General features: G+C 45.3%; 1 pseudogene; it reads right to left on the bottom strand.

The window, feature by feature from the left end:
- LOC135521693 (uncharacterized protein C8orf34 homolog) overlaps positions 1 to 20,107 on the bottom strand; it is a 105,803-nt pseudogene that overhangs the window by 32,127 nt on the left and 53,569 nt on the right.

Below are 20,107 nucleotides of genomic sequence, written 5' to 3' on the forward strand. Positions count from 1 at the left end.
TGGCGTGAGGCCGTTTCATATAGAAAAGAATGTTCTCTGTGTCTACAGTGCCAGAGTACAGATCTCTGTGTGTGTAGTGCCAGAGTACAGTTATCTGTGTCCGTAGTGCCAGAGTACAGTTATCTGTGTTTGTAGTGCCAGAGTACAGATCTCTGTGTGTGTAGTGCCAGAGTACAGTTATCTGTGTCCGTAGTGCCAGAGTACAGTTATCTGTGTGTGTAGTGCCAGAGTACAGTTATCTGTGTCTATAGTGCCAGAGTACAGTTATCTGTGTTTGTAATTCAGTGCCAGAGTACAGATCTCTGTGTTTGTAAGACTGCTCCACTACAGAGTACAGATCTCTGTGTTGTATAAAGCTCCACTACAGTCTCCAAACTCACTGCATTTCATTCAGTGCAGTAGGTAAACTGGCTCCACTAAAGTCTTATAATAATTCATACAGTCTCCGGCTTAGATTTTAATTAATTATACATTTAAATGTTAATCAGTCCATTAAACACTGATCCAGCCCCATACACTCTCCCATTCCTCCCATCACAGTCTCCATAGGTAAGACTGGCTCCACTACAGTCTCCATAGGTTAGACTGGCTCCACTACATAGGTTAGACTCTCCATAGGTAAGACTGGCTCCACTACAGTCTCCATAGGTAAGACTGGCTCCACTACAGTCTCCATTCCTCTCCTCACAGTCTCCATAGGTAAGACTGTCTCCACTACAGTCTGTATAGGTAAGACTGGCTCCACTACAGTCTCCATAGGTAAGACTGGCTCCACTACAGTCTCCAGGTAAGACTGGTCAGTCTCCATAGGGCTCCACTACAGTCTCCATAGGTCAGACTAGGTAAGGCTCCACTACAGTCTCCATAGGTCAGACTGGCTCCACTACAGTCTCCATAGGTAAGACTGTCTCCACTACAGTCTCCATAGGTCAGACTGTCTCCACTACAGTCTCCATAGGTCAGACTGTCTCCACTACAGTCTCCATAGGTCAGACTGTCTCCACTACAGTCTCCATAGGTCAGACTGTCTCCACTACAGTCTCCATAGGTCAGACTGTCTCCATAGGTAAGACTGGCTCCACTACAGTCTCCATAGGTCAGACTGTCTCCACTACAGTCTCCATAGGTCAGACTGTCTCCACTACAGTCTCCATATAGGTCTCCAGACTGTCTCCACTACAGTCTCCATAGGTCAGACTGTCTCCACTACAGTCTCCATAGGTCAGACTGAGTCTCCATAGGTAAGACTGTCTCCACTACAGTCTCCATAGGTCAGACTGTCTCCACTACAGTCTCCATAGGTCAGACTGTCTCCACTACAGTCTCCATAGGTCAGACTGTCTCCACTACAGTCTCCATAGGTCAGACTGTCTCCACTACAGTCTCCATAGGTCAGACTGTCTCCACTAGTCTCCAGTCTCCAGTCTCCATAGGTCAGACTGTCTCCACTACAGTCTCCATAGGTCAGACTGTCTCCACTACTGTCTCCATAGGTCAGACTGTCTCCACTACAGTCTCCATAGGTCAGACTGTCTCCACTACAGTCTCCATAGGTCAGAGACTGTCTCCACTACAGTGAGACTCAGTCATAGGTCAGACTGTCTCCACTACAGTCTCCATAGGTAAGACTGTCTCCACTACAGTCTCCATAGGTTAGACTGTCTCCACTACAGTCTCCATAGGTCAGACTGTCTCCACTACAGTCTCCATAGGTCAGACTGTCTCCACTACAGTCTCCATAGGTCAGAGTGTCTCCACTACAGTCTCCATAGGTCAGACTGTCTCCACTACTGTCTCCATAGGTCAGACTGTCTCCACTACAGTCTCCATAGGTCAGATTATTGTAATAGGCCGGAATCCTTCCCCCATCGCGTTTCCATTGCAATTCCATTGTGTTGGTTGAGTTTCCATTGATTTCCTTACTGCACCTATTGGTTAGGACATTTAATGTCTAACTAAATATAAAATATATATATATTTCAGAAACAGAAAGGAACCACATATTTTTTCGGGGTTCGAACCGGTTCAGATTTTTCTTTTACAGGTCGTAACAGTGGAACAGAACGAAAAAAATGAAATGATTGGAAAAATCATTTTGGTTCCAACCCCTGGTTAGGAGTTAGGGTTAGGTTAAGGGTTAGGATTAAGATTAAGGAAAATATGATTTTGAATGGGAATCCAAGTATTTGGTCCTCACAAGGATTATTGAAACAAAAAAAGCTGTGGGTGTGTGTGTGTCATAAGATATTTACCAGCTGTGAGTGTGTCTGGATAACATTAAAACAGGCTAAGTGGGGCCGATATGCCTCACATAACCCTGGAATGTAGAGACTGTGGTGTACATGAAGCAGAGGCCGCATCCTAAATTGCATCCTATTCCCTTTATAGTGTACTACTTTAGACCAGGATCCATTGGATAATATATGGGAAAAAGGTTATCATTTGAGACCCACGGATAAATGGAGCGACGTGCACAAACAAACACCTGGGTGACACGTCTTAGACCTCGCTCTGTCTCTGTCTCTGTCTCTGTCTGTCTCTGTCTCTGTCTGTCTCTCTCTGTCTCTGTCTCTGTCTCTCTCTGTCTCTCTCTCTGTCTCTGTCTCTCTCTCTGTCTGTCTCTCTCTCTGTCTGTCTCTCTCTCTGTCTGTCTCTCTCTCTCTGTCTCTGTCTCTCTCTGTCTCTCTCTCTGTCTCTCTCTCTGTCTGTCTCTCTCTCGCTCTCTCTCTGTCTCTCTCTCGCTCTCTCTCTGTCTCTCTCTGTCTCTCTCTCTGTCTCTCTCTCTCTGTCTCTCTCTCTCTGTCTCTCTGTCTCTCTCTCTCTCTGTCTCTCTCTCTCTCTGTCTCTCTCTCTGTATCTCTCTCTGTCTCTCCTCTCTCTGTCTCTCTCTCTCTCTCTCTGTCTCTCTCTCTCTGTCTCTCTCTCTCTCTCTCTCTCTCTCTCCCTCTCTCAGCCATGACGACCGTCTCAGAGAGTTTCCCAGACATGACATTAAATAAACTGTCATGTATTTAAGAGAGGAAACAGATCAAGCCTGATTGGAAAGGCACAGTGACCACCCTTATATTTTGGTTCTGCTATTTTGTAACTTAAAATGTGTTTGTTCACAGAAGTGTGTGTGTGTGTTAGCCAATCAAACTGCTCCCGGACCAAAATATGTTCTTTGACAGGAGCTAGGTTCATTCTGTCTGTCTCTCTCCCCATGTTCTTTCACTGTCACATGTGTGTGTCTGTTTGATCTGAGTGGCCCACAGTGTTTTGTCACTGTATAATACCGCACCCGTAACACAAAGAACACCCCCCCACACACACTATACACACGCAGACAGACGCCTACCAGCGAGGTGTTTGCCCATATCCTCCAGTTCTTTGGAGAAGAGGGAGTCACTTAGTAAAAGTCCCGTCTGTCCCGGGAGCTCCCTGGATGAACTCCCTCCTCCTCCTTCTCCTTCTCCTCCTCCTCCTCCTCCTCTTCCTCCTCCTCTTCCTCCTCCTCCTCTTCCTCCTCTAACAACCTTCACATCAGCCTCCCAGACTGCCTGACGGTGCTAGGAACAGAGAAAAAAAAGAGAAAGAGAGTAAAAAGAGGAGAGTCAAATTAGAAATAAAGAACAACCCTTCAATTACAACATTACAGAAAGAACAACCCTTCAATTACAACATTACAGAAAGAACAACCCTTCAATTACAACATTATAGAAAGAACAACCCTTCAATTACAACATTACAGAAAGAACGACCCTTCAATTACAACATTACAGAAAGAACGACCCTTCAATTACAACATTACAGAAAGAACAACCCTTCAATTACAACATTACAGAAAGAACAACCCTTCAATTACAACATTACAGAAAGATCGACCCTTCAATTACAACATTACAGAAAGAACAACCCTTCAATTACAACATTACAGAATAATCCAGCTATTGCTGAAAACCTCAAGATGGCGGCAGGTCCCAACATAACAAGAGGAAATTATTCCATTTTATGGACGTGATAAAAAAAAAACGTTGGGTAACCACAGTTGATTGGTTGGAGGTGTGGGGGTTTCAGCCTATCTTCCGTGGTTAGAACATCGACTGACGCGAGTGGTCGAGTTCTGTAACTGAAGGCAGGGCTTACGTCCCCATTGGCACCCTATTCCCTACATTGTCCTATTGGGCCCTGGTCAAAAGTAGTACACTATAATAGGAAATAGGGTGTTTGGGTACGAGTCCTATGGTAAGGGCCGGTTTGCCAGGTCTGTAATTGGAGACCACTCTTTATTCACCCCACCGATCACAGACCTGATGAGTCCTAAAACGGCACCCCGTCCCCTATGTAGTGCACTACTTTTGACCAGGGCCCACAGGGCTCTATAGGGAATAGAGTGTAGTTTGGGACACACACATTATACAGTCGTAGCCAAAAGTTTAGAGAACGACGCAAATATTAATTTTCACAAAGTCTGCTGCCTCAGTTTGTATGATGGTAATTTGCATATATTCCAGAATGTTATGAAGAGTGATCAGATGAATTGGAATACATTTCAAAGTACCTCTTTGCCATGCAAATTAACTGAATCCCCCAAAAAAATAATCCACTGCATTTCAGCCCTGCCACAAAAGGACCAGCTGACATCATGTCAGTGATTATCTCGTTAACACAGGTGTGAGTGTTGACGAGGACAAGGCTAGAGATCACTCTGTCATGCTGACAGAGTTCGAATAACCGTCTGGAAATTTCAAAAGGAGGGTGGTGCTTGGAATCATTGTTCTTCCTCTGTCAACCATGGTTACCTGCAAGGAAACACGTGCTGTCATCATTGCTTTGCACAAAAAGGGCTTCACAGGCAAGGATATTGCTGCCAGTAAGATTGCACCTAAATCAAACATTTATCGGGTCATCAAGAACTTCAAGGAGAGCAGTTGTTGTTGTTGTTGCAAGTCCAGCAAGCGCCAGGACCGTCTCCTAAAGTTGATTCAGCTGTGGGATCAGGGCACCACCAGTACAAAGCTTGCTCAGGAATGGCAGCAGGCATGTGTGAGTGCATCTGCATGCACAGTGAGGCGAAGACTTTTGGAGGATGGTCTGGTGTCAAGAAGGGCAGCAAAGAAGCCACTTCTCTCCAGGAAAAACATCAGGGACAGACTGATATTCTGCAAAAGGTACAGGGATTGCACTGCTGTGGACTGGGGTAAAGTCATTTTCTCTGATTAATCCCCTTTCTGATTGTTTGGGGCATCTGGAAAAAAGCTTGTCTGGAGAAGACAAGGTGAGCGCTACCACCAGTCCTGTGTCATGCCAACAGTAAAGCATCCTGAGACCATTCATGTGTGGGGTTGCTTCTCAGCCAAGGGAGTGGGCTCACTCACAATGTTGCCTAAGAGAACACAGCCATGAATAAAGAATAAAGAATCTCCCAACCATCCAGGAACAGTTTGGTGACGAGCCTTTTCCAGCGTGATGGAGCACCTTGCCATAAGGTAAAAGCAATAATGAAATGGCTCAGGGAACAAAACATCGATATTTTGGGTCCAGGAAACTCCCCAGGATTTAATCCCATTGAGAATTCAAATCAAATCAAATGTATTTATATAGTCCTTCGTACAACAGCTGATATCTCAAAGTGCTGTACAGAAACCCAGCCTAAAACCCCAAACAGCAAGCAATGCAGGTGTTGAAGCACGTTGGCAAGGAAAAACTCCCTAGAAAGGCCAAAACCTAGGAAGAAACCTAGAGAGGAACCAGGCTGTGAGGGGTGGCCAGTCCTCTTCTGGCTGTGCCGGGTGGAGATTATAACAGAACATGGCCAAGATGTTCAAATGTTTTCTATTTGTGGTCAATCCTCAAGAAGCGGGTGGACAAACAAAAACCCACAAATTCTGACAAACTCCAAGCATTGATTATGTAAGAATGGGCTGCCATCAGTCAGGATGTGGCCCAGAAGGTCATTGACAGCATGCCAGGGCGGAGTGCAGAGGTCTTGAAAAATAAGGGTCAACACTGCAAATACTGACTCTTTGTATCAACTTTATGTAATTGTCAATAAAAGCCTTTGACACTTGTTAAATGCTTGTAATTATACTTCGGTATTCCATAGTAACATCTGACAAAATGTATATTTGTGTCATTTGTGTCATTCTCAAAACCTTTGGCCACGACTGTATATGTGAGTCTGTTGTACAGGTGAGACATGAAACCATCTTTGTGCCTTCCTGGTGTAGCTATAATCCTATCCTAATCCTAATCCTATTTCTTCTAGAGTGAATTACTTTTGAGCAGGGCCCTATGGACAAATAGGGAGTCATTTGGGATTTAAACCATAAAAGACTGCATTTTAGAGAAAATATGTCCCCACTGGGCAGAAACTAGTTGCATCAATGTTGTTTCAAGGTCATTTGTCAACGTATTGTGATGTGGAATCTAAGAGGATATTTTTTATTTATTTAACCTTAATTTTAACTAGGCAAGTCAGTTAAGAACAAATTCTTATTTATAATCATGGCCTAGGAACAGTGGGTTAACTGCCTGTTCAGGAACAAAACGACAGATTTTTACCTTGTCAGCTCAGGGATCTAGCAACCTTTCGGTTAGCGGCCCAACGCTCTAACCACTAGGCAATACATTGCATTAGAAAAAAACATCAACTGTTGTTTTGAGGGTGAAATTCCAACCACAGGATTATGTCACCATGGTAACCACATTTGTATAAAATAGGTTGAATTTGTACCTTTCAAACAATGTCAGATCTTCAACGTTATATCCACTATGAGAAAAAAAATCCACTATATGCTGGGAGGCACCTCTTACTGGAAACTGTATCAACAGCTACTCTTTGGTCTCCTGTCCAGGGTTTTAACTGAGCCAAGCTTAGCTAGGATATTTATCGCTGACTATTGCCAATGTGCTACAGTGAGAATGATTGTTGAGAAACGTCTACTTGAAAACAAAATAGATTCACTGTTGCTATTGAAGTCATTCCAAAGTGTAAGTAACCTTTTACCCCAATGGGAAAAAATTAGGGTCACACAGAGGGATTCTGGGTAATCATAAACAAAACTACTTTGAAACAAAAGTATCCACCTCACACACCTGGTTATGGGTTTGAATAAAGAAAACACCTGTACCATGTCAGATATAGAGTTTACAACTATTACATGTTGAGTTTGCATCCCAATATTACACTATATATACAGTACCAGTCAAAAGTTTGGATAAACCGACTCATTCATGGTTGTTCTATATTTTGTACTATTTTCTACAGATTTTTTTTTTTACCTTTATTTAACTAGGCAAGTCAGTTAAGAACAAATTCTTATTTTTAATGACAGCTTAGAAACAGTGGGTTAACTGCCTGTTCAGGGGCAAAACGACAGATTTGTACCTTGTCAGCTCGGAGATTTGAACGTGCAACTTTTCGGTTACTCGTCCAACACTCTAACCACTAGGCATACTGAAGACATCAGAACTATGAAATAACACATACGGAATCATGTAGTAACCAAAAAAGTGTTTAATTAACAAATCTAAATATATTTGAGATTTGAGATTCTTCCACCCTCATTGAAAGCAAGAAGCATTATTTATGTTATATGTGTGCTATTGCTATGCAATAACCCCCCCCCCCCTTTTTTTTTACACTGCTGTTACTCGCTGTTTGTTATTTATGCATAGTAACTTTATCCCTACCTACATGTACAAATGACCTCGACTAACCTGTACCCCCTGCACATTGACTCAGTACCCATACCTCCTGTATACAGCCCCGTTATTGGTATTTTTTTTGTGTTACTTTTTAATTAAAACCTTTTTACTTTAGTTTATTTAGGAAATATATATTTAACTGTATTTATTGATTTGCATTGTTGGTACCGATTTCAAGACGCATGGTGCATTGAACTGATACAAAAAAAACACTTGATTCAATACTTCAATATAAATTATTATAAAAAATGATTGCCACCATCAGAATGTTATTATACTGTATAGTACACTACTTCAGGTCTATGATCCCTGGTAAAACAATAATACACTGTAGGGAATAGGGTGCCATTGTCACAACTTCCACCGCAGTCGGTTCCCTCTCTTTGTCTGGGCGGTGTTCGGCGGTCGGCGTCACCGGTCTTCTAGCCATCGTCGATGCACGTTTCATTTTCCATTTGTTTTGCCTTGTTTTCTTACACACCTGGTTTCCATTTCCCTCATTAATTGTTGTGTATTCAACCCTCTGTTCCCCCCATGTCCTTGTGTGGAATTGTTTGTTTTGTAACAGCTTGTGCTCTATGTTGACTGGTGCGCGTCAGGTTTTGTACCCATGTAGGTTATTTTTGTATTGCTGTGGGTTTTGCTCCGGCTACTACCTCGTTCTGCTTCTGACTTCACTGCCACCAGTTCTACAACCCTTACAGCCATCTGGGATACACACTGAACCAGATAATGATCTAATGCTGACAATAGCCACAACATCCCATCGTGTAGACAGTATGTCATTGTAGACATGCCTTTGTAAACTCTGAGGAGAGGAGAGGTGAGGAGAGGAGAGAAGAGGGAAGGAGAGGAGAGAAGAGGGAAGGAGAGGAGAGAAGAGGGAAGGAGAGGAGAGAAGAGGGAAGGAGGGGGAGGAGAGGGAAGGAGGGGGAAGGCGAAGGAAGGAGAGGGGAGAAGAGGGAAGGAAAGAGAGGGGAGGAGAGAGGAGGAGAAGGAATGAGAGGGGAGGAGAGGGAAGGAAGGAGAAGGGAGGAGAGGGGAGGAGATGAAAGGAAGGAGAAGGGAGGAGAGGGGAGGAGAGAAGGAATGAGAGGGGAGGAGAGGGAAGGAAGGAGAAGGAATGAGAGGGGAGGAGAGGGAAAGAGAGGGAAGGAAGGAGAAGGGAGGAGAGGGGAGGAGAGGGAAAGAGAGGGAAGGAATGAGAGGGAAAGAGAGGGAATGAAGGAGAAGGGAGGAGAGGGAAGGAAGGAGAAGGGAGGAGAGGGGAGGAGAGGGAAAGAGAGGGAAGGTATGAGAGGGAAAGAGAGGGAAGGAATGAGAGGGAAAGAGAGGGAAGGAAGGAGAAGGGAGGAGAGGGAAAGAGAGGGAAGGAAGGAGAGGGGAGGAGAGGAAAGGAAGGAGAAGGGAGGAGAGGGAAAGAGAGGGAAGGAATGAGAGGGAAAGAGAGGGAAGGAAGGAGAAGGGAGGGAAGGAAGGAGAAGGGAGGAGAGGGAAAGAGAGGGAAGGTATGAGAGGGAAAGAGAGGGAAGGAATGAGAGGGAAAGAGAGGGAAGGAAGGAGAAGGGAGGAGAGGGAAAGAGAGGGAAGGAAGGAGAGGGGAGGAGAGGAAAGGAAGGAGAAGGGAGGAGAGGGAAAGAGAGGGAAGGAATGAGAGGGAAAGAGAGGGAAGGAAGGAGAAGGGAGGAGAGGGAAGGAAGGAGAAGGGAGGAGAGGGAAGGAAGGAGAAGGGAGGAGAGGGGAGGAGAAGGAAAGAGAGGGAAGGTATGAGAGGGAAAGAGAGGGAAGGAATGAGAGGGAAAGAGAGGGAAGGAAGGAGAAGGGAGGAGAGGGAAAGAGAGGGAAGGAAGGAGAGGGGAGGAGAGGGAAGGAAGGAGAAGGGAGGAGAGGGAAAGAGAGGGAAGGAATGAGAGGGAAAGAGAGGGAAGGAAGGAGAAGGGAGGAGAGGGAAGGAAGGAGAAGGGAGGAGAGGGGAGGAGAGTGAAAGAGAGGGAAGGAATGAGAGGGAAAGAGAGGGAAGGAAGGAGAAGGGAGGAGAGGGAAAGAGAGGGGAGGAGAGGGAAAGAGAGGGAAAGAGAGGGAAAGAGAGGGAAGGAAGGAGAGGGGAGGAGAGGGAAGGAAGAAGAAGGGAGGAGAGGGAAAGAGAGGGAAGGAAGGAGAGGGGAGGAGAGGGAAAGAGAGGGAAGGAAGGAGAGGGGAGGAAAGGGGAGGAGAGGAAGGAATGAGAGGAGAGGAAAGGCGAAGGGAGGAGAGGAGAGGAAGGAATGAGAGGAGAGGAGAGGAAGAAATGAGAGGAGAAGAGTGGAGAGGAAAGGCGAGGGGAGGAATCGGAAGGATTAAAATCAGGAATATAATTGTGTATTATCAATTCCCTGTTGATTGCTCTGACTCAGTCAAATCATTGGGTCTGTGTCCCTGGGTGCTTACAGATCAGACAGTACATTAGGGCTACATCCCAAATGGATATTCCCGTTTGGTTCAGGTCCTGTGTGGCTCAGTCGGTAGAGCATGGCGCTTGCAACGCCAAGCGTCGTGGGTTCGATTCCCGCTGGGACCACCCATATGTAAAAGTAGTGGCCCCAGCCGACTTGTAAGTCGCTTTGGACAAAAGCGTCTGCTAAATGGGATATATTATTATATATTAGGTACAAACTAATCCACTATATAGGGTAAAGGATGCTATTTGGGATGCAGATTAGGTGTCTAGAGCCTGGCCAAGACAACATGAATGGATTATCTGAAGTGTTAGATCTCATATTATTCATATCCTCCTGTGGCTGTGGGGTTAGGGTTAGGTTAGGATTAGGTTAGGGGTTAGGTTAGGGTTAGGTTAGGGTTAGGTTAGGGTTAGGTTAGGGTAAGGTTAGGGGTTAGGTTAGGGTAAGGTTAGGGGTTAGGTTAGGGTTAGGTTAGGGTTAGGTTAGGGGTTAGGTTAGGGTTAGGTTAGGGGTTAGGTTAGGGTTAGGTTAGGGGTTAGGTTAGGGTTAGGTTAGGTTAGGGTTAGGTTAGGTTAGGTTAGGGTTAGGGGTTAGGTTAGGGGTTAGGTTAGGGTTAGGTTAGGGTTAGGTTAGGGTTAGGTTAGGGTTAGGTTAGGGTTTGGTTAGGGTTAGGTTAGGGGTTAGGTTAGTGTTAGGTTAGGGTTTGGTTAGGGTTAGGTTAGGGGTTAGGTTAGTGTTAGGTTAGGGTTAGGTTAGGGTTAGGTTAGGGTTTGATTAGGGTTAGGTTAGTGTTAGGTTAGGGTTAGGTTTAAGGTTTGGTTAGGGTTAGCTGTGGGGTTAGGGTTAGGCTAGGGTTAGGTTAGGGTTAGGTTTAGGGTTTGGTTAGGGTTAGCTGTGGAGTTAGGATTAGGTTAGGGGTTAGGGTTAGCTGTGGGGTTAGGGTTAGGTTAGGGGTTAGGGTCTGGTTAGGGTTAGGTTAGGGGTTAGGGTTTGGTTAGGGTTAGCTGTGGGTTTAGGGCTAGGTTAGGGTTAGGTTAAGGTTAGGTTTAGGGTTTGGTTATGGTTAGCTGTGGGGTTAGGGTTAGGTTTAGGGTTTGGTTAGGGTTAGCTGTGGGGTTAGGGTTAGGTTTAGGGTCTGGTTAGGGTTAGCTGTGGGGTTAGGGTTAGGTTAGGGGTTAGGTTAGGGTTTGGTTAGGGTTAGCTGTGGGGTTAGGGTTAGGTTAGGGGTTAGGTTAGGGTCTGGTTAGGGTTAGCTGTGGGGTTAGGGGTTAGGTTAGGGTCTGGTTAGGGTTAGCTGTGGGGTTAGGGTTAGGTTTAGGGTTTGGTTAGGGTTAGCTGTGGGGTTAGGGTTAGGTTAGGGGTTAGGTTTGGGTCTGGTTAGGGTTAGCTGTGGGGTTAGGGTTTATGGTTAGGGTCTGGTTAGGGTTAGCTGTGGGGTTAGGGTGAGGTTAGGGTCTGGTTAGGGTTAGCTGTGGGGTTAGGGTTTAGGGTTAGGGTCTGGTTAGGGGTTAGGTTAGGGTTAGCTGTGGGGTTAGCTGTGGGGTTAGGGTGAGGTTAGGGTTAGCTGTGGGGTTAGGGTGAGGTTAGGGTTAGCTGTGGGGTTAGGGTGAGGTTAGGGTTAGCTGTGGGGTTAGGGTGAGGTTAGGGTTAGCTGTGGGGTTAGGGTGAGGTTAGGGTTAGCTGTGGGGTTAGGGTGAGGTTAGGGTTAGCTGTGGGGTTAGGGTGAGGTTAGGGTTAGCTGTGGGGTTAGGGTGAGGTTAGGGTTAGCTGTGGGGTTAGGGTGAGGTTAGGGTTAGCTGTGGGGTTAGGGTGAGGTTAGGGTTAGCTGTGGGGTTAGGGTGAGGTTAGGGTTAGCTGTGGGGTTAGGGTGAGGTTAGGGTTAGCTGTGGGGTTAGGGTGAGGTTAGGGTTAGCTGTGGGGTTAGGGTGAGGTTAGGGTTAGCTGTGAGGTTAGGGTTATATTATTCACAGTCGAGTGTTTTGCAACCAAAATGCATTAAAAAAGCATTTCTGTGTTAAACTACACAGAAAACACCCAACATGCCATTAGTAATTAGCTTCAACAGTGTTATGATTGAGGACTCCTGGATGTGTGGGATTAACCTCATTGTGTGGGATTAACCTCACTGTGTGGGATTAACCTCACTGTGTGAGATTAACCTCATTGTGTGGGATTAACCTCACTGTGTGGGATTAACCTCACTGTGTGGGATTAACCTCACTGTGTGGGATTAACCTCACTGTGTGGGATTAACCTCATTGTGTGGGATTAACCTCACTATGTGAGATTAACCTCATTGTGTGGGATTAACCTCACTGTGTGAGATTAACCTCATTGTGTGGGATTAACCTCATTGTGTGGGATTAACCTCACTGTGTGGGATTAACCTCATTGTGTGGGATTAACCTCATTGTGTGGGATTAACCTCACTGTGTGGGATTAACCTCATTGTGTGGGATTAACCTCACTGTGTGAGATTAACCTCATTGTGTGGGATTAACCTCACTGTGTGAGATTAACCTCATTGTGTGGGATTAACCTCATTGTGTGGGATTAACCTCATTGTGTGGGATTAACCTCATTGTGTGGGATTATCCTCATTGTGTGGGATTAACCTCACTATGTGAGATTAACCTCATTGTGTGGGATTATCCTCATTGTGTGGGATTAACCTCCCTGTGTGGGATTAACCTCCCTGTGTGGGATTAACCTCACTGTGTGAGATTAACCTCATTGTGTGGGATTAACCTCACTGTGTGGGATTAACCTCACTGTGTGGGATTAACCTCACTGTGTGGGATTAACCTCACTGTGTGAGATTAACCTCATTGTGTGAGATTAACCTCACTGTGTGAGATTAACCTCATTGTGTGGGATTAACCTCATTGTGTGGGATTAACCTCATTGTGTGGGATTAACCTCACTATGTGAGATTAACCTCATTGTGTGGGATTAACCTCACTATGTGAGATTAACCTCATTGTGTGGGATTAACCTCACTGTGTGAGATTAACCTCATTGTGTGGGATTAACCTCACTGTGTGAGATTAACCTCATTGTGTGGGATTAACATAACTTTTTGAGATTAACCTCATTGCAAATTTGATTGAACATTGGCCCGTGAATTTAAAACTCAATGCCGGGAAAAATCTTTTCTAATATGTTGTGCGGTGCGGGAGAGCGAGCTGGGGTTCCTGCCCTGCTCTGCATTCATTCACAATGAATCAATTGCCGACAAACAGTCTCTTTCTCTTAAAGTTGAATTACTAGCACTATATTTAGCAGAGCTGTTGTGACCACAGCAACACGATCCCTCTCTCTCCCCCTCTCACTCAGCTCTCTCCCAGCTCTCTCCCTCTCTCCCCCCAGCTCTCTCCCTTTCTCTCCTATTCTCCTCCTCACTCTCTCCCTCACTCTCTCCCTCACTCTCTCCGTCTCCCAGCTCTCTCCCTCTCCATTGTTTTGAAACTTCTGTATGTGTAATGTTTACTGTTGTTTCCCATGCCTATAAAGCCCCTTGAATTGAGAGAGACAGAGACACAAGATACACAGAGAGACAGATACACAGAGAGACAGAGAGACAGAGAGACAGAGAGACAGAGAGACAGAGACAGAGAGAGAGAGTGAGAGTGAGAGAGAGAGAGAGAGAGAGAGAGAGAGAGAGAGAGAGATCAACATAGATGCTTCAGGATAGATCCGTCATTTGTTTGTATTAGGATGAAAACTCTGAGTGTGGAGCATACAAACCAATGATACAGAACGTTTGTAAATACTAAAAGAGACAAACCTTTGTATGGGAATAAAGCAGCCATTGGGTTACCCGAATCACACCCTATTTGCGTCCCCAATTGCACCCTATTCCCTATAGTGCACTTCTTTTGTCCAGGGCCCATAGGGCTCTGATTAAATGTGCTGCACTATGTAGGGAATGGAGTGCCATTGGGGACATGTCCCTGGAGTATAAAACAGTGAGATTGAGTCTGCTGATAACCATGTGTATAATATCAGACCATAGAGGGTTGGGAGCATGCTAGCGTGCCATTGGTAGAATGGAGAAGAGATCCGTACCAAGGATCAGTGTACTATAGCAGTTCACCTACATCCCAATGACCCCTGGAAACAAAAATAAACCCTGATGCATCTGCAGCTCGTGCCCTGAAATGTTATTTTTAAAAAGGTTAAAAAAATTAAATAAAAAAAAGGAATAAATAATATATACATATATATTTATTATAAATATAAAATTAAAAACATAGAGACATAAACACAGCATCACACTATTAATCTAATTCTTATTACTTGTAAAAAATGGGACAAATCTCCTCCTCAGTGAATTTATTATGGTAACACCCTGTCATGAGGGCTATAGGGTCTAGGTTTGATTAAAAACAAATGTAGCAATTTAAAACTTATGAAAGAAAACGAGCAGAAATTATTGGTAAATTACTCCGGCTATTGCTTTAGGAACATATCTGGCTTTTATGAAGCAATTATCACTGAGAGAAACTGTCGCAGAGTTAGTGTGAGTGGATGAGTGTGAGTGGATGAGTGTGAGTGGATGAGTGTGAGTGGATGAGTGTGTGTGGGTGAGTGTGAGTGGATGAGTGTGAGTGGATGAGTGTGAGTGGATGAGTGTGAGTGGATGAGTGTGTGGATGTGTTCAACTATACTTGTGAGGACCACAAGAATAGTTAACGAAACAACATTTGATCAACTGGGGACATTTTGTTGTAAATGCTGTGCTTGTTTAAATGCTAGCTCCATCAATGCAGAACCATGTCTGTCATGGGTTAGAGTCCTTCTCTATAAGCATGCTGAAAATATCATTGTACCTGGTCAAACACAAGTTTTTCCAAAAGTTTACTAACAGTTGGTAACAGGCTGATTGGTCAGCTTTTTGAGCCAGTAAAGGGGGCTTTAGCTAGCTCCATCAATGCAGAACCATGTCTGTCATGGGTTAGAGTTAGCCTATAGCTAGCTCCATCAATGCAGAACCATGTCTGTCATGGGTAAAAGTTAGCCTATAGCTAGCTTCATCAATGCAGAACCATGTCTGTCAGAACATCATGCACCATCTGTCATGGGTTAGAGTTAGCCTATAGCTAGCTCTGTCATCAATGCAGAACCATGTCTGTCATGGGTTAGAGTTAGCCTATAGCTAGCTACATCAATGCAGAACCATGTCTGTCATGGGTTAGAGTTAGCAGAACCATATGGGCTAGCTATAGCTAGCTCCATCAATGCAGAACCATGTCTGTCAATGCAGCACCATGCAGAACCATGTCTGTCATGGGTTAGAGTTAGCCTATAGCTAGCTCCATCAATGCAGAACCATGTCTGTCATGGGTTAGAGTTAGCCTATAGCTAGCTTCATCAATGCAGAACCATGTCTGTCATGGGTTAGAGTTAGCCTATAGCTAGCTCCATCAATGCAGAACCATGTCTGTCATGGGTTAGAGTTAGCCTATAGCTAGCTCCATCAATGCAGAACCATGTCTGTCATGGGTTAGAGTTAGCCTATAGCTAGCTCCATCAATGCAGAACCATGTCTGTCATGGGTTAGAGTTAGCCTATAGCTAGCTCCATCAATGCAGAACCATGTCTGTCATGGGTTAGAGTTAGCCTATAGCTAGCTCCATCAATGCAGAACCATAGCTGTCATGGGTTAAGTTAGCCTATAGCTAGCTCCATCAATGCAGAACCATGTCTGTCATGGGTTAGAGTTAGCCTATAGCAAGCTCCATCAATGCAGAACCATGTAGAGTTAGCTCCATCAATGCAGAACCATGTGTATGGGTTAGAGTTAGCCTATAGCTAGCTTCATCAATGCAGAACCATGTCTGTCATGGGTTAGAGTTAGCCTATAGCTAGCTCCATCAATGCAGAACCATGTCTGTCATGGGTTAGAGTTAGCCTATAGCTAGCTCCATCAATGCAGCACCATGTCTGTCATGGGTTAGAGTTAGCCTATAGCTAGCTTCATCAATGCAGAACCATGTCTGTCATGGGTTAGAGTTAGCCTATAGCTAGCTTCATCAATGCAGAACCATGTCATCAATGCAGAACCATGTCTGTCATGGGTTAGATTTAGCCTATAGCTAGCTCCATCAATGCAGCACCATCAATGGGTTGTTAGCCTATAGCTAGCTTCATCAGAACCATGTCTGTCATGGGTTAGAGTTAGCCTATAGCTAGCTCCATCAATGCAGCACCATGACTGTCATGGGTTAGAGTTAGCCTATAGCTAGCTCCATCAATGCAGAACCATGTCTGTCATGGGTTAGTTAGCCTATAGCTAGCTCCATCAATGCAGAACCATGTCTGTCATGGGTTAGATTTAGCCTATAGCTAGCTCCATCAATGCAGAACCACCATGGGTTGTCTGTCATGGGTTAGATTTAGCCTATAGCTAGCTCCATCAATGCAGAACCATGTCTGTCATGGGTTAGATTTAGCCTATAGCTAGCTACATCAATGCAGAACCATGCCTGCGGCATCCTTTTCCCATTATAGTGCACTACTTTTGACCAGGGCACATGGGGGGGGGTAAAATTAATGCACAATATAGGGGATAGGGAGCCATTTTGGACATATACTGTGGCCTCCCATATCAGGTGGAGTTATCACACGAACCGGCCATTGAACAATAGTCGTGTCATTCACAGTCAAACTCAACTCTGGACCTCCAAGTTCCTAGCTTCCACTGCTTTTTATTGTTCCCCTCTAATCAGCGACTCATTAAGAGCTGGGACACCAGGTATATGCAATTAATTATCGGGTAGAAGAGGAAAACCAGCAGGCTCTGGACCTCGTAGGGTCTAGCCTATAGCTACATCTGTGGAGTACCAACTCTCAATGAACCCCATAGTTATCAAGCTAACCAGGATGTGTCAGTAGAAGGGGACGCAGGTGGAATGAGGAGAGGGAGGGGAGGCGGCATGGGGAGAGGGGGAGGAAGCGGCAGGGGGAGGGGGGAGGAGGCTTCAGGGGGAGAGAAGGGAAGGACGCGGCAGGGGGAGAGGGGGAGGAGGCTTCAGGGGGAGAGAGGGGAAGGACGCGGCAGGGGGAGAGGGGGAGGAGGCTTCAGGGGGAGAGAGGGGAAGGACGCGGCAGGGGGAGAGGGGTGCATCAGGGGAGGAGGGAGGAGTCAGGGGGAGAGGAGGGAGGAGTCAGCATCAGGGGAGAGGTGGGGGAGAGCATCAGGGGAGAGGGGGAGGAGTCAGCATCAGGGGAGAGGTGGGAGGAGTCAGCATCAGGGGAGAGGGGGGAGGAGTCAGCATCAGGGGAGAGGGGGGAGGAGTCAGCATCCGGGGGGGAGGGGGGGCATTGGGGCGAGGAGGCATCAGGAGAGAGAGGGCAATTGTAAGTAAAGTGAGCTGGACTGCTTGGTGATGGATAGTGGGAGGAACAGACAGAGGGAAAGGAAAGCAGACACTTACCTGGACAAACATCTGAGACCCAGATTCACATTCCTGACCTCGAACCAGGGCTGTGTCCATCCCGGGACCTAATCCAAATGACAACCACACACAGAGAGAGAAAGAGCAACGCCAAAACACATTTGTCATTCAGCAGCCGCACGTATCCAGACAGTAGTGACGACATACATTTTCATACTGGTCCCACCCCCCGTGGAATCAAACCCACAACCCTGGTGTTGCATGTGCCACCGTCTACAACCTGAGCCACAAGGGGCCATACTGGAACCTCAACAGTGGAACAAGAGATACACAGTCAATATACACCTCACCTGGCACTCGATATAGTGTACGTATGCTATCTGAGTTCAGTGACTACAAGATGACACAATCAGGATATGATATAGTGTACGTATGCTATCTGAATTCACTGGCTACAAGGTGACACAATCATGATATGATATAGTGTACGTATGCTATCTGAGTTCACTGGCTACAAGGTGACACAATCAGGATATGATATTTACATTTACATTTAAGTCATTTACAGACGCTCTTATCCAGAGCGACTTACAAATTGGTGAATTCACCTTCTGATATAGTGTACGTATGCTATCTGAGTTCACTGGCTACAAGGTGACACAATCAGGATATGATATAGTGTACGTATGCTATCTGAGTTCACTGGCTACAAGATGACACAATCAGGATATGATATAGTGTACGTATGCTATCTGAGTTCACTGGCTACAATGTGACACAATCAGGATATGATATAGTGTACGTATGCTATCTGAGTTCACTGGCTACAAGGTGACACAATCAGGATATGATATAGTGTACGTATGCTATCTGAGTTCACTGGCTACAAGGTGACACAATCAGGATATGATATAGTGTACGTATGCTATCTGAGTTCACTGGCTACAAGGTGACACAATCAGGATATGATATAGTGTACGTATGCTATCTGAGTTCACTGGCTACAAGATGACACAATCAGGATATGATATAGTGTACGTATGCTATCTGAGTTCACTGGCTACAAGGTGACACAATCAGGATATGATATAGTGTACGTATGCTATCTGAGTTCACTGGCTACAAGGTGACACAATCAGGATATGATATAGTGTACGTATGCTATCTGAGTTCACTGGCTACAAGGTGACACAATCAGGATATGATATAGTGTACGTATGCTATCTGAGTTCACTGGCTACAAGGTGACACAAAGGTGACACTATCTGAGTTCACTGGATATGATATAGTGTACGTATGCTATCTGAGTTCACTGGCTACAAGATGACACAATCAGGATATGATATAGTGTACGTATGCTATCTGAGTTCACTGGCTACAAGGTAACACTTGCCAGGATATGATATAGTGTACGTATGCTATCTGAGTTCACTGGCTACAAGGTGACACTTGTCAGGATATGATATAGTGTACGTATGCTTTCTGAGTTCACTGGCTACAAGGTGACACAATCAGGATATGATATAGTGTACGTATGCTATCTGAGTTCATTGGCTACAATGTGACACTTGTCAGGATATGATATAGTGTACGTATGCTATCTGAGTTCAGGATATGTGAATTGTTTTACTCACAGGAGATGGGCACAGCTTGTAGGCGCTGGGGAAGTTCATGTCCATCGTTCACAGCAGTGTGTTCTGGGAAGAGGTGAAGGGGATAAGGGGGTCCGTGAGTGGGGACATGGCGGAGGGGACCATGGTGCTCCTCTGCTGGTCTACTGGCATCCGACAGACTGTCCCCTTGCAGCCTGTAGAGGATACAACACAACATACTCAACAACTACAGGCTGAATCACACGACGAGACAACTCACACGAAATCAGCACAATTCACACGTCATCAACGCTTTTAAACAAAATAGACACTAAACAAATCGCTCTCAGATGTGCACCATTGCACCGGTGACACACTCAACAACTGCAATGTTTCGGGAAATAATACAGACAGAAATACTCCTCAGCAACACCCCCCCCCCCCCCCCCCGGTCCCTCCTCAGACGATCCCACAGATGAAGATGCTGGATGTGAAGGTCCTGAGCTGGCGTGGTTACACTTAGTCTGTGGTTGTGAGGCCGGTTGCGCGTACTGCCAAATTCTCTAAAACGACGTTGGAGGCGGCTTATGGTAGAGCAATTAACATTAAATTCTCTGGAAACCGCTCTGGTGGAAATTCCTGCAGTCAGCATGGCAATTGCACGCTCCCTCAAAACTTGAGACATCTGTGGTATTGTGTTGTGTGACAAAGCGGCACATTTTAGAGTGGCTTTTTATGGTCCACAGCACAAGGTGCACCTGTGTAATGATCATGCTGTTTAATCAGTTCCTTGATATGCAACACCTGTCAGGTGGATGGATTATCTTGGTAAAGCAGAAATGCTCACTAACATATTTTTTGAGAAATAAGCTTTTCGTGCTTATAAAACATTTCTGGGATATTTTATTTCATCTCATGAAACATGGGACCAACACTTTACATGTTGCGTTTATATTGTTGTTCAGTGTATATATATATACATATACAG

The sequence above is a fragment of the Oncorhynchus masou genome, chromosome 30, assembly GCF_036934945.1.
Source record: "Oncorhynchus masou masou isolate Uvic2021 chromosome 30, UVic_Omas_1.1, whole genome shotgun sequence".
Taxonomy (NCBI): domain Eukaryota; kingdom Metazoa; phylum Chordata; class Actinopteri; order Salmoniformes; family Salmonidae; genus Oncorhynchus; species Oncorhynchus masou.